Raw genomic sequence first — 15,048 nt, forward strand, 5'->3', positions numbered from 1 at the left:
GGGGGAGGGGGAGGGGGGAGGGGCCCTACACGGATAACGCAGGCACCGCACAGACGTGGGAGAGCGTCGGCAGGGCACTGGGCCCAGACCTGTGAGGCCGCGCCGGGCGGGGGTCCCTGCCCCCGGAGACTATGTCTCCGCGTTGGCTCTCCACGCTTCGGAAGACCGGTAAGCCGGGGTCAGCGGCGGCTTCCGGAAGGCGGAGGCAGCGTGGCTGACGGCGGGTGACGACAGGCCACGCCCAGGAACGCAGGCATCGCTCTCCCCTCCCCCTGCGGCTCCTTGGGTGCCTGACCCGCGAGGCCTGAGGGGCCGGCGGGAGGGCGGAAACGGGTGTGTGTCACAGCGTCACCCAACGGCACGTCACAGACACGTGGGTCTGAAGCTGGGAGACGCTGCGTAATAAATGACACAGGGGCCCCGGTTCAGTTCCAACTTTGTCCCACAATCCTTCACATACACTCAAACGCACATAGCTGATGGTAACATACACAGTTCATGGCTGGGTCCCTACCTCCTCTCATGCTTGTCCCCATAAAGCCGGCCCTTGCTGTATGTTTACCCCCCAAGTCCATTGGAATGCCCCTCATGGAGCCTGTTTGTCAAAGAAACTATGAATTCCTTAAAACCAGCCAAGAAGCATATACTGTTGGATTCACAGTGTAGCCGGTGAAAGTCTGTCTGAAGAACTGACAGAAGTAGCGGTAATTTTTGAGAAGTTTTGAGATGTTCGCTCTTGGGGGCTAAATTTAATGGTAGCTTAAGATGATGGTGATGGGGCCGTGGTGCGTGATACACGTGATGGGTTCTGAGTGACCTTTCACCAGAGCTCGGGGAGACCCGTGAGCCCCTTTATTCCACGTGAACGTGATGTAATGGGATAACGAATAAGAAACTCATAGGGTCTGCACGTGCTTGATTTGATTACTTTCCAAATAAAAAGCCCCAAGGGATTACGAATACAAGCGAGCCTTTCCCTTTTTTACACTCGGTCAGAATGCTAGACTGCCCTACTAATATGAATGCACCAATACCAGAACTTAATAAAGTCATCATTTACTTTTTAAAATAATTTTTAATATGAATTTATTTTGAGAGAGAGAGAGAGACAAAGTGTGAGTGGAGGACAGGCAAAGAGAGAGGGAGACACAGAATCGGAAGCAGGCTTCAGGTTATGAGCAGTCAGCACAGAGTCCAATGTGGGGCTCGAACCTACAAACTGTGAGATCATGACCTGAGTCGAGGTTGGAGGCTTGACGGACTGAGCCACCCAGGTGCCCCATAAAGTCTTCATTTATTTAATGGGAGGAAGCCATACCCAACAAGAAAGCCAAACAGCGCCTCGCTTATGAAGGGTTCTCCCCCAGAAGGAGGTACGGTGTGGGGGTTTCCAGACATGAGCCTTCGAGTCTGACCTTACACCTTTATTTTAGGCTATCGGTTTCCTGCTTTAGCCTATTGCCACCATGAAATTTCTAACACAGAAAGAGATTGATGCCCAAATTTAGAAATTTAGAGCTCTTAAGCAATATAAATTCATCAATTAGTGTTCTGTAAACATACTCCTTTCTCGGTAAAATTACTTCAGAATAACAGTGCTCTACTCAATGGCTATCACCAGAACATGTCAGCAGCTTTGAAACACTTGGCTTCTCCTCCCTCTGTAATCAGCCAACGTCATTATGCTTTCCACTTGATAATTATAGATCTTATTAACAGAGATGGGTTTAATAACATAAAAATAATAGGCATTACAAATTGCATGCCCTCCCAAAGGACTAGGGATTGGTGTCATTTCATACACCAATATGAAAACGGGCCTTTTGTTTAACCCATGCCCCGGGGTTCCCTGAATACAGTGAAATGATGCAATTTAACAATCATGTGTGCCGCACAAATCCTTTCTGAGAAAAATGCCATTTTATCCCTGCTCGGAGGAACTGAAAATGACGTATCATACCTGTGCCGTTAGATTTTCTCCCTGTACACGAGCCATTTCAGGTAGAACGAATATAACAGTGTGCCTCCACCCTGGAGTTTTTAAGTGTCTTTTTGTGTTTTACCATAACGGTAATAGCACTCATTGTAGAAAATTTGGAAAATAGAGAAAGGTATAAAGAAGAAAACAAAAATCACTTACAATCCCACAGTCTGAAGATGGCCACTTGTTAGGATTTTGGTTTATTCCGCTATTTCTATAGACACATATTTTATATAGCTGAGATAATGTACCAATCATGCTGCCTTTTTTTATTTAACATAACCTTGCGAGCATATTCTCTTTTCATAAAAATCTTGGCAAATACGCTCTTTATGCATTTATCCCCATGATATGAACACAGAATTAGTTGCTCCATCCTGTCTGCTGTTGATGAGCAGTTAGATGACTTACTTTTTCAGTGTTATTAGAAATACTTGATCCTTGAACTGGGACCCAGCCTTTGAGGGAGGTCCCTGTTGACTGAGGCCATGTCTCTGAGAGTTTTGAAGGAAACAGTCCTAGTAGGATTATAAGGTTAAAGAATATAAACATGTTGAGGGTTCTCAATAGATACACAAGCACACTTAGTGCTTGCTTTCCAAAAAATTGTCCCAATTTACACTCCACTGTAAATACAAGAATTCCCACTTCACTGTATCTTTGGCGGCACTGAGTATTAATATTTTATACATTTTTTTAAAGTTTACTTACTTATTTTGAGAGAGAGCGAGTGAGCAAGCAAGCACAAGCAGGAGAGAGGCAGAGAGAGGGGGAGAGACAGAGAATCCCAAGCAAGCTATACGCTGTCAGTGCAGAGCCCAATGGGGGGCTCAAACTCACAAACTGTGAGATCATGACCTGAGCCAAGATCAATAGTTGGACAGTTAACTGACTGAGCCACCCAGGCACCCTGAGTACTAGTATTTTTTTTAAGATGGAATGGTTTATCAATGGGTTATTAGTGAATTTGAACATTTTACTCCCAAGGTATTTTAACTCAATGCAAGAAGCATAAAAGTGAATTTTTGTTTGAATAGTTCCTGCTAAATTGACATAGTGAACCCTCCTTTCAGCCAATTCTGAATACTTACAAGAAAAATACTTCAATTATCATTCTAAATTTGAAGGTTCTCTTCCTCTGGTTAAATAAAGGCAGCTGTATTTAACATTAATTCGTGGCTGAAAGCAAAATCTTCAGGAAAGGGCAGTTGGGGTTTTTTCTTTGTTCTTTTTAAAATTTTTATTTTAAGTAGGCTCCACACCCAACATGGGGCTTGAACTCCCAACCCTGAGATCAAGAGCCGCGTGCTCCACGGAATGAGCCAGCCAGGTGCCCCAAAGTTGGGCTTTTTTCAAAGTAGAAAGACTTCAATATTTTAGGGAATATGGAAGTGAATATTCGTTGGAAATTTAAAAAGAGAAACAAAAACAATCCAGAATTGTGCCCAAAAAATATTTATTTCTCCACTGGTAAGAATAACTTTAATGTCAAGGGAAAGACTTTGGAGAATATGCAATTAAGAAAAATACTTTGCTGTCTGCATGTCTTTGGCAAATGGTTGCCTGTTGCAATCAGAAGACTTCCTCACTCATCTGTCTACGCGCCTCCCTTCCCGTGCGTGAGGCTAGAACTTAGTATTAGCAGGGAACTGACCTTTTAACTCTTCCAGTTACACCCACAAATCTCCTTCTTAAAGGGCTGAGGTTCACTCTTCAGAAGTATTTCAACCTCCAAAATTATGTAAAGTGAGAAGCAATTTCTCTCGAGGACTTAGATGTGTGCTAACAGAGAGAGACTTTTAGGTAAGAATGCACCAGCCAGCAGAAGGAAAGACAGTTACTGACCAAAGCTGACACGATGCGGTGCAGAAACCCCGGCACAGTATTCTGTTCCAACCCCCATCCCCCCACCCGACTTGATCCACAGTAGTTTCCGCAGGACATGCTGGTTACACTCTGTTCTCTAGACATTAGTTCTGAACCATGGAACAGATGCTGCCAACTAGGAATAATTACCCCCATCCATAGGTGAAGAAACTAAAGCTCAGAGAGGCTAAAGCTGAAATTAGAACCCACACCTCTCTCATTCCAGAATCCAGTCTTGCTTACATTTTACTGTTAACAATATATAACACACATGTGAAGAGGGCATAGAAATGCATGACACCAAAAAATAAAATAACCACCACTGCACTCACTGTCAATGTGCCTTTACTCTGACAGCCCCCACCCCTGAATTCCATGCTACTAATTTGCTTTCTTTCCTTTATAATTTGTCTTTATAGGCCTACACACTATATTTTAAAGTTCTGCCTGTTTTATATTTAATTTGTACAGAAGTTATGAATCATGTGTATCTTTTTTTATTTTCCATATATTTTTTAATGTTTATATTTATTTCTGAGAGAGAGAGAGACAGTGCAAGCAGGAGAAGGGCAGAGAGAGAGGGAGACACAGAATCCGAAGCAGGCTCCAGGCTTTGAGCTGTCAGCACAGGACCCGATGTGGGGCCCAAACCCACAAAACCTGAGATCATGACCTGAGCTGAAGTTGGATATTTAACCAACTGGAGCCACCCAGGTGCCTCATTGAATATCTTTCTTTTTTTTTTTTAAACATTTATTTATTATTGAGAAACAGACAGAGACAGAGCATGGGAGGGGCAGAGAGAAGGGGAGAGACAATCTGAAGCAGGTTCCAGGCTGTGAGCCAGCAGCACAGAGTCCGACTGGGGGCTTGAACTCACAAACCGTGAGATCGTGACATGAGCAGATGTTGACGCTTAACAGACTGAGCCACCTAGGTGCCCCCACCCACCCCATTGTGTATCTTTCTAAGAAAATTCCTTTGTCATGTATTAACCACAGACCTCTTGCTATATCTTTAATCCTAGGCTTTTAAAACCACTTTTAAAAGTCCTAGACTTTTAAAACCAAAGAAGGCCTAGATTCATAGTTTTAAGGTAGGCTTGCCAGATTTAGCAAATAAAAGTATAAATAACATTTCAGCATGTAGATCCCATACAATTCTGGGGACACACTTAACACTTAAAAAGCATTTGCTCTTGATCTGAAATCCAAATGTAACTGGGCATCTTGTATTCTATCTTGCAACTCTGTTTTAAAGAAACTTATTCAGTCTTGATACCTGAATGCCAAGTGCTAATGACCCTGGAGAATAATTAGCACCTTTTAGTGACCCCCACAACACTGTGGTGGAAATTAGGTGGATTCTAAACTTAGAAATGCAGGTCCTAATTTCCATTCCATCGGCTCTTGGTTATGTGGTCTTGGACAAGCCCCTTAAACTTCCTGAGTTTGGTTTGTTGGGGATCAGGAGAGACTTCCCCCAAAAAACCTAAACCAGATACTAACATCTAGACTTAGAAACCAACAAATAATAGCATAAGCACATTCCTTAGAGATATGCAGGGACCCCTAGAAACACTGAAAACACTTAACAGTTAAAAATCCAAATGTTCGCCTCGGAGATGCAGAACCGGAAGTGGAGTATGGGAAGGGGTAGCACAGAAAACGCTCCTTCTTAAGCGCTCTTGTGGCATTTCATGTTTTGAACGTCAATTTACTTCGGAAAATTTTCAGTTGTTAAAATAGAAGTTGACTGGGGGAAGGGGGGGCGACCTGAGAATTAGTTTTAAAATGATAATAAAATGGGGATAGTCATCACGCCTCCCTCGCAGAGTTCAGGATAAACGGGCACGTGTGTAAGAATTCTAAGAAAATACCAAAGTTGATCTCATGCCCATCGTTTTAGATACAGGAAAGGAGTGGTATCGCCCTGCTGTCTCGGAAGAAACTGACAGCAGGAGAATTTCCCCCAGCACTGTTTTATAGGTCTCTCAACCTTGAGGGGCCAGCGTCTGTTGAGCCTTTTCTAGTTCAAAGCTCCCAAGAGTGCAATGCTCCTGAAGGATTTTGTATTTTTCGCTGCCGATGATGAATTCAAGTTCTCATTCCAAAACAGGAAAACCGCTCCTGGGCTCCTGGTACAGGGCGGGCGTCTCGAAGAAGACAAGGTGCCCCTCCTGGCTTGTCTGTGAATTTTGGTCGATTTCCACCCCTCCAGGGAGGAACTCGCTGCCTGAGCCCCGACTCTGACCTTGGCTTCTGCGAGCAGCAGCGCCTTCTGGGGCCGCGCCGGGGAGATGCAGCGCGGGGCCGGGAACTCGCATCCTCAGGCTGCGCGCTGCCCTCTAGTGGCAGCAGGTGCCAGTTACTCCCCGGAAGTGCTCGCTCCCGTCCTGCGCGTCCTCTCCCTCCTGCAGAGCAGAGACCTTTGAGTCCCGAACCCCCAACACCCCCCCCGCCCCGAGAGAACTAATAGGGAGACAGACGAATGAGAAACCGTGCAGACGGCACATGGTGCTGAGATGTGGATGAGAGACTGGGTTTCCACTTCCTTGAGGGTCTGTCGTCTGAGCTAGTGGCGGTTCCCTAGAAATTAGAAAACTAAGGCTAATGCACACAGCAAAATGCGTTTAAGTTACAGGACTTTCACTCTGAGATAGTTGTCCTGCCGAAATTTGGGGGCTTTCTGAAGTGTTGATGACAGTAAGTGGTGATTTTTCCTTTAAGGTCCCATCCTCTTTAGAAATGTTTACACATTTGTTATAGCTCTACTCCTAGGAGTCACTGTTCCAACCCACCACGGCAGCCTTTCAAATCATAACCACAGAATTCTTCTCGGAGTGGATGTCTACGGTCGTCATATCCTGGGAACATAAGGTATTCTCTCCATGTTACCGATTTGAGACCTAGGCAGGACAAGCCATCTAGATGTCTGCCATAATTCAGGGCCTTGCACGGAACAGGTTTTCAGAAGGAGTAAGCCTTCCGAGGCTCTTTAGAGAGTATCAGACAGATCAAGGGGGATTCTGAGACAGTTGTTATCACTCTCGATGGCCTTCTCCTTGCTGGCATATGACTCAGACTAGGGGGTTGGAGAGGAATTACTGGATGGGGTGGGGAGAACGGCTTTGTGTGCTGCCGAGAGAAATAGGGAAATAAAGGCCCATGAGAGAGTGGGAAGATTCTGTACCGCGGCGGGGGCAAGGGAGGAAGCCTCAAAACTAGCTGTGAGGTCCAACACACGTGATTCCCAGAATGACCAGGTGCTCTGAGTACAGGAAGTGCTAGATAACTCCACATTGCTAACATGAAATCCAAGCAGTGTGTCAAAATGACCTTCAAAAAGTTCTGTACATTTCAACCTCCACAAACTCTGTTTTACAGGTTCAAAAAAACTGGTTTCATGTAATGATGTTGGTGAGGATATAGAGAAATTGGAGCCCTCCTGCATTACTGATTGGATACAAAACAATGCAGTTTCTATGGAAATCAGTGTATCAGTTCATCAGAAAGTTAAACATAGTGTTACTATATAAATCAATTCCATTCCTAAGGACATACCTCCAAAGAACTGAAAAACAATGCTCATAGCACTATTTATAACAGCCAAAAGAAACACCCCAAATGTCTGTCAACTGATACATGGATAAACAAACTGTGTTGTATCCATGTAATGGAATATTACTCAACCCAAAGAAGAAGTGAAGTACTGATGCATGCTACCATGTGGATGACCCTCAAAAAGACTATGCTAAGTGAAAGAAGCGAGACACAAACGGTCATATGTCCTATGATTCCATGTGTATGAAATAGCCAGAATAGGAAAAATCCACAAACAGAAAGCACATTCGTGGTCCCTAGGGGCTGGGGACAGCAGAAAACTGGGAGACTGCTTAACAGGCACACAATGTCCTTACAGGGAGATGACAGTGTATTAGAATCAGATGTGATGGTTGTGCAGCATTGTGAATGGGCTTAATGCCGCTGAACTGTAACTTTTAGATGCTAAACTGTATCTTAGGTGACTCACCTCAGTTACAAAAGGAAATAAATGATAATGGTTTAAAAATCTACTTAAGGACTACTTTAGTTACTGGTTAAAGAGATAAATGAGGAGACAATGGGAGAAATCTAAGTAATTTTCATGAGTCCTGCTTGAATTTAAATTCAAATTTTAAAGGGTTCTATTTTTTTCAATTGGTTGCATTTAGATCGCTACCAAACTTTAATAATGTTGTGGTCATGGGGCACCTGGGTGGCTCAGTCAGTTAAGCATCCAACAGTCTCCCAGTCTGTGAGTTCTAGCCCTGCACTGGGCTCTGTGCTGACAGATTCTCTGTCTCTCTTTCTCTCTGCACCTCTCCTGCTCATTCTCTCCCTCTCAAAATAAATAAACTTAAAAAAAATTCATGATCACCCCTGAAGTTCACTTTAATGACTTTTGATTATCATTGTGCAAGAAACATTAGGATGTTTCCCTAGTTAATAAAACTTACCTACCCCACAACAGGAGAGAGAAAGAAGTTAGAATTGGTTAAAAACAAAAATCATTAAGGCCTTTGGAAGTGGGTGGGTCATTGAATGCCTTAGCTCACTGAGTTGGAGATGCACATATTTTTCCATATTTTAATATTGCTGAAACCGAGATGCCTCTTACAGCCACCGAGGCCAGGTGGCTGTCATGATGTAGCTGTCATTGCCTGCACTCGACTATAAAAAAGTGCTGACTGGGCATCAGAATATTCTTCTTTATTTTCCAGATTTTATTTTATTTTTCATCCAAGTGTAATTAACATACCGTACTATGTGAGTTTCGGGCATACAGTATAGTGATACAACAGCTCTACATGTTACTCCGTGCTCTTTCCAATACTCGTGCTATTAATCCGGACCACGTGTTCCACCCATCCTCCCATCAACCTCCCCTCTGGCAACTGTCCGTTTCTTCTCTGTATTTAAGAGTCTGGCTTGTCTGTCTCTTTTTTCTTTGCTGGTTTTGTTTCTTAAATTCCACATATGAAGGAAGCCATACAGTAGCCATCTTTGGCTGGCTTATTTCACTTAGCATAAGACCCTCTAGGTCCATCCATGTTGTTACAAATGGCAACATTCGTTCCTTTTTATGGCTGGGTAATTAATACTCCATTGTATGTATACCGCCTCTCCTCTGTTCCTCCATTTACCAGTGGGCTGCTGCCATATCGTGGCTATTGTAAATAAAGTGCAAAAAAATATATATCATTTGCAAATATCGTCTCCCATTCAGTAGGTTGTCTTGATACTTTGTTGATGGTTTCCTTCACTGTGCAAAAGCTTTTTATTTTTGTGCAGCCCCCCCCCCCAGCTTATTTTTACTTTTCTCTTGCCAGTGGAGACATATCTACAAAAACGTTTCCATGGCTGATGCCCAGGTTTTCTTCTAGGACTTTTATGGTTTCAAGTCTCATCTTTACATCTTTAATCCATCTGAGTTTCCCTTTGGGCATGGTGTGAAAAAGTGCTTTCATTCTTTTCTGACTAGCCGTCCAGTTTCCCAAACACTATTTGTTGGAGAGACTATTCTCCCTGTTGAATATCTTGCCTCCTGTGTCGAAGATTATTTGACCCAATAGGTGTGGTTTGTTTCTGGGCTCTCTGTTCTGTTCTGTTGATCTAAGTATCTACTTTTGTTCCAATACCGTACAATTTTGATTACCACAGCCTTTTGACACATCTTGAAATCTGAGATTGTGATGCCTCCAGCTTTGTTCTTCTTTCCCCAGATTGCTGTGGCTATTTGGGATCCTTTATGGTTCCATACAAATTTTAGGACGACTTGTTCTAGTTTTGTGAAAAACGTTGTTGGCAATTTGATAGGAATTACATTAAATCTGTAGATTGCTTTTGGTAGGATGGACATTTTAACAATATTGCTTCTTCCAATCCCTGAGCATAGAATATCTTTTTGTTTGTGTCATGTTCAGCTTCTTTCATCAATGTTTTATAGTTTTCAGAGTACAGGCCTTTCACCTTCTTTGCTTAAGTTTCTTCCTAGGCATTTTATTTTTGCTGCAATTTTAAATGGGATTGTTTTGTTAATTTCATGTTTTGCTACATCGCTATACACTCATAGAAATGCAACAGATTTCTGTATATAAATTTTGTATCCTGAGATATGACTGAACTTATTTTTCAGATCTAATAGTTTCTTGGGGGAAGCTTTAGAGTTTTCTGTATATAGTATCCCAGGTCATCTGCAAATAGTGAAAGTTTTATTTTTTCCTTACCAGTTTGGATGGCTTTATTTCTTTTTCTTCTCTAATTGCTGTGGCTAGGACTTCCAGTTGTCTGTTGAATAAAAATGGTGAGAGTGAATATCCTTGTCTTGTTCCTGATCTTAGAGGATAAGCTCTTTTTCACCATTGACTATGATATTAAGCTGTGAGTTTTTCACATATGGCCTTTATTATGTTGAGGTATGTTCCCTCTAAACCTACATTGTTGAGAGTTTTTATCATGAATGGATGCTGCACTTTGTCAATTGCTTTTTCTGCATCTATCAAGATGATTGTATGGTTTTTATCATTTCTCTTGTTTTTAAAAACTTTTATAACACTTATTTTTTATTTTTGAGAGAGAGAGTGAGAGAGAGAGCCAGAACATGAGCAGGGGAGGGACAGAGAGGGAGGGAGACACAGAATCCGAAGCAGGCTCCAGGCTCTGAGCTGCCAGCACAGAGCCCGTCGCAGGGCTCAAACCCATGTGCTGTGAGATCATAACCTGAACTGAAGTTGGCCACTTAACCTATTGAGCCACCCAGGCATCCCCTGTCATTTCTCTTGTTAATATGATGCATCATGGTCGTTGATTTGCAAATACTGAATAAATCCCACTTGATCATAGTGAATGATTTTTTTTTCAAATTTTTATTTAAATTCTAGTTTGTTAACATTTACTGTAACATATGTTTCAGGAATAGCATTTAGTGATTCATCACTTACATGTAACATCCAGTGCTCATCATACCAAGTGCCCTCCTTAATCCCCATTACCCACGTAACCCCTCCCCCACACTTCCCTCCATACACCCTCAGTTTGTTCTCCATCATCCAGTCTCATTGGTTGGGGGTGCCTGGCTGGCTCAGTTAAGTACAGGACTCCTGGTTTCAGGATCCTGGGATTGAGCCCAACATTGGGCTGCATGCTGAGTGTTGAGCCTGCTTTGGATTCTCTCTCTCCTCTCCTACCCCACCCCCATTCAAACTCACATGTGCACTCTTTCTCTCTCAAAATACAAAAAATAAAAATAGGGGCACCTGGGTGGCTCAGTTGGTTGAGCTTCTGTCTTCAGCTCAGGCCATGATCTTGCGGTTCATGAGTTTGAGCCCCACAAAGAGCTTGCTGCTGTCAGTGCAGAGCCTGCTTTGGATCCTATGTTCTTCTCTCTCTGCCCCTCCCCCCTCTCAAAAATAAATAAACCTTTAAAAATATAAAAATAAAAAGAGTCTCATGGTTTGCTTCCCTTTCTTTTTTTTCTTTCCATATATTCATCTGTTTTGTTTCTTAAATTCCACATGAGTGAAATAAAATGGCATTTGTCTTTCGAATGACTTACTTCATAATATACTCTAGCTCTATCCATATCCTTGCAATGGCAAGATTTCATTTGTTTTGATGGTTGAATAATATATGCACACACCACATCTTCTTTATCCATTCATCGGTTGATGGACGTTTGGGCTCTTTCTATAGTTTGGCTCTTGTTGATATCACTGCTGTAAACATTGGGGTGTATGTACCCATTCAAATCTGTATTCTTGTATCCTTTGGGTCAATACCTAGGAGTGCAGTTGCTGGGTCATAGGGGAGTTCTATTTTTAACTTTTTGAGGAACGTCCACACTGTTTTCCAGAGCGGCTGCACCAGTTTGCATTCCCGCCAGCAGTGTAGGAGGGTGCCCCTTTCTCAATGCCCTCACCACCAGTTTTTGTTTCCTGTGTTGTTAAGTGAATGATTTTTTGATGTATTGTTGTACACAGTTTGCTAATATTTTGTCGATGATTTTTGCATCTATTTTTTTAATGTTTATTTATTTTTAAGAGAGAGAAACACAGAGTATGAGCAGGGGAGGGTCAGAGAAAGAGGGAGACACAGAATCCGAAGCAGCTCCAGGCTCTGAGCTAGCTGTCAGCACAGAGCCCGACGCAGGACTCGAACCCATGGACCGTGAAATCACGACCTGAGCTGAAGTTGGCTGCTTAACCAACTGAGCCCTGCGTCTATTGTTTATCAGAGGTATTGGCCTATAGTTTTCTTTTTTTGTAGTGGTCTTTCTGATTTTGGTATCAGAGCAATGTTGGCCTTGTTTAGAATGAATTGGGAAGCTATTCTTCCTCTTTTATTTTTTGGAATAGTTTGAGAAGAATAGGTGTTAACTCTTCTTGAAATGTTTGACAGAATTCATCTGTGAAGCCATCTGGTCCTAGATTTTGTTGGGAGTTTTTAAATTAGGGATTCAATTTCATTGCTAGTAATTGGTCTGTTCAAATTTTCTATTTCTTCATGATTTACTTTTGGAAAGTTACGTTCCTTTTCTTCTAGTTTGTCCAACTTATCAGCATATAATTTTTCATAATGCTTTCTTGGTATTTCTGTGGTGTTATTTCTCCTCATTCATTGCTGATTTTATTTTATTTTATTTTATTTTATTTTATTTTATTTTTTAAAGAGTTCAGCCTTTTATTGAACAGGTTACAGAAGAGATTTAGTCAAAAAGACCAAAGCCCATGTCGTCATCAGACTCTTTCTTTGCTTCCACCTTCTTCTCCTCAGCTGGGGCAGCAGCGGTGGACGGAGCAGGACCTGCTGCTGGTGCAGCACCCGCTGCTGGGGCGGGGCCCGGCTCCTACATTGCAGATGAGGCTCCCGATGTTGACATGAGCCAGGGCCTTTGCAAACAAGCCGAGCCAGAAAGGTTCAACATTTACACCTGCTGCTTTAGTGAGGGCGTTGATTTTATCCTCCGTGACCGTCACCCCGTCATTGTGCAGGATGAGGGCTGGGTAGATACAGGCGAGCTCCGAGGCGGAGGCCATGGTGCGGGCGAGTGCTGACCGGGCGCTGCCGAGCGCGGTGCTAGTCGCCTGGTGAAGTGAGGGGCTCACCCCAACTCGGCCTTCGCTTCCTCGGAAGGACTGAGCACCTTAGCACCTTGGCGGCAGCTGAGGAAAGGGCCATTGCTGATTTTAGAGTCTTCTTTCTTTCCTTCTTCTTCTTCCTTCCTTCCTTCCTTCCTTCCTTCCTCCCTCCCTCCCTCCCTTTCTTTTTCTTTCTTTCTTTCTTTCTTTCTTTCTTTCTTTCTTTCTTTCTTTCTTTCTTTCTTTCTTTCTTTCTTTCTTTCTTTCTTTCATTCTCACTTTCTATGAGTCTAATGGTTTATCAATTTTGTTTTTCTTTTCAAAGAACTAGCTCTTGTTTTCATTAATCTCTTCTATTGCCATTTTGGTCTCTATTTCATTTATTTTGGCTCTAAATTTATTATTCCTTTTTTCTATTGTCTTTAGGATTTTTTTTTCTTCTTTTATTAGCTCCTTTAGGTGTAAGGTCAGGTTATTTGAGATTTTTCTTGCTTCTTGCTGTAGGCCTTTGTTGCTAGAATCTTCCCCCTTAAAACAGCTTTGCTGCATCTCAAAGATTTTGGACGGTTGTGTACTCGTTTTCATTTGCCTCCATGTTGTTTTTTATTTCCTCTTTGATTTCTTAGCCGACCTATTCTTTATTTAGTAGCACGCTATTTAGCCTCCACTTATTTGTGTTCTTTCCAGATTTTTTCTTGTGATTGATTTCTAGTTTCATGCTGCTGTGGTTGGAAAAGATATTTGATATGATTTCAGTCTTTTTTGATTTATTGTGATTTGTTTTATGGCCTAACATGTGATCCATTTTGAAGAATGTTCCATGTGTACTTGAAAAGAATGTGCATTCACTGTTTTGGGATGAAATGTTCTGAATATATCTGTTAGGTCCATGTGCTCCAATGTGTCATTCAAAGCCACTGTTTCCATATTGATTTTCTGTCTGGGTGATATGTCCATTGATATAAATGGAGTGTTGAAGTCTCCTACTATTTTTTAAATAAAGTTTATTTATTTATTTTTTGAAAGAGAGAGAGAAATGGGGGGGGGGGTACAAGCTGGGGAGGGGCTGAGAGGGAGAGAGAATCCCAAGCAGCCTCCACACCCCATGCCACAGCCAACATGGGACTTGATCTCATGACCACAAGATCATGACCTAAGCTGACATCAAGAATCAGATGCTTGGGGCACCGGGTGGCTCAGTCAGCTAAGCACCTGACTTCACCTCAGGCTATGATCTCACAGTTTGTGAGTTTGAGCCCCATGTCGGACTCTGTGCTGAAAGCTCAGAACCTGGAGCCTGCTTCAGATTCTGTGTCTCCCTCTCTCTCTGCCCCTGACTTCACCCCTCCCCACCCTTCTCAAAAATTAAAAAAAAATTAACAAAAAAATGTGAGAGTCAGATGCTTAACTGACTGAGCCATCCAGGCACCCCACGTCCCCTACTATTATATTACTGTCAATTTCTCCCCTTCTCTGTTAATAGTTGTTTTATGTATTTAGGTGTTTTCATGTTGGGTGCATAAATATTTATAATTGTTATATCCTATTGTTGGCCTGTTTCCTTTATCATTATGTAGTGTCTTTCTCTGTCCTTACTACAATTTTTATTTTAAAGTCTATTTTGCCTGTATAAGTACTGTCCCTCCAGCTCTCTGCTTCCATTTGCACAGTAAATGCCTTTACATCCTGTCACTTTCAAAGTGCCTGTATCTTTCAGTCTGAAGTGAGTCTCCTGTAGGCAGCATATAGATTAATCCTACTTTTTTATCCATTCAATCATCCTGTGTCTTTGGAGTGGAGCATCTAGTCCATTTACATTCAAAGTAATTAGTGATGGGTATGTATTTATTGCTATTTTCTTATTCATTTTACAGTTGTGTTTGCAGTTTTTGTCCATCCCTTCTGCTCTCTTCCCTTGTGATTTGATGGTTTTCTTTAGTCATATGCTTGGATTTCTTTCTCTTTATTTTTATTTAATTTTATTTGACAGAGGGGCGCCTGGGTGGCTCAGTCAGCTGGGCCTCCGATTTCGGCTCAGGTCATGATCTCATGTTCGTGGGTTCGAGCCCAATATTGGGCTCTG

The 15,048-nt window shown here is 42.4% G+C and overlaps 1 pseudogene; it reads right to left on the bottom strand.

Moving 5' to 3' along the window:
- Nucleotides 1–12,553: 12,553 nt before the first annotated feature.
- LOC115296992 lies at nt 12,554–12,938 on the bottom strand (annotated as a pseudogene).
- Between the last annotated feature and the right edge of the window lie 2,110 nt (nt 12,939–15,048).

This window comes from Suricata suricatta, chromosome 7 (assembly GCF_006229205.1).
Source record: "Suricata suricatta isolate VVHF042 chromosome 7, meerkat_22Aug2017_6uvM2_HiC, whole genome shotgun sequence".
Lineage (NCBI taxonomy): Eukaryota > Metazoa > Chordata > Mammalia > Carnivora > Herpestidae > Suricata > Suricata suricatta.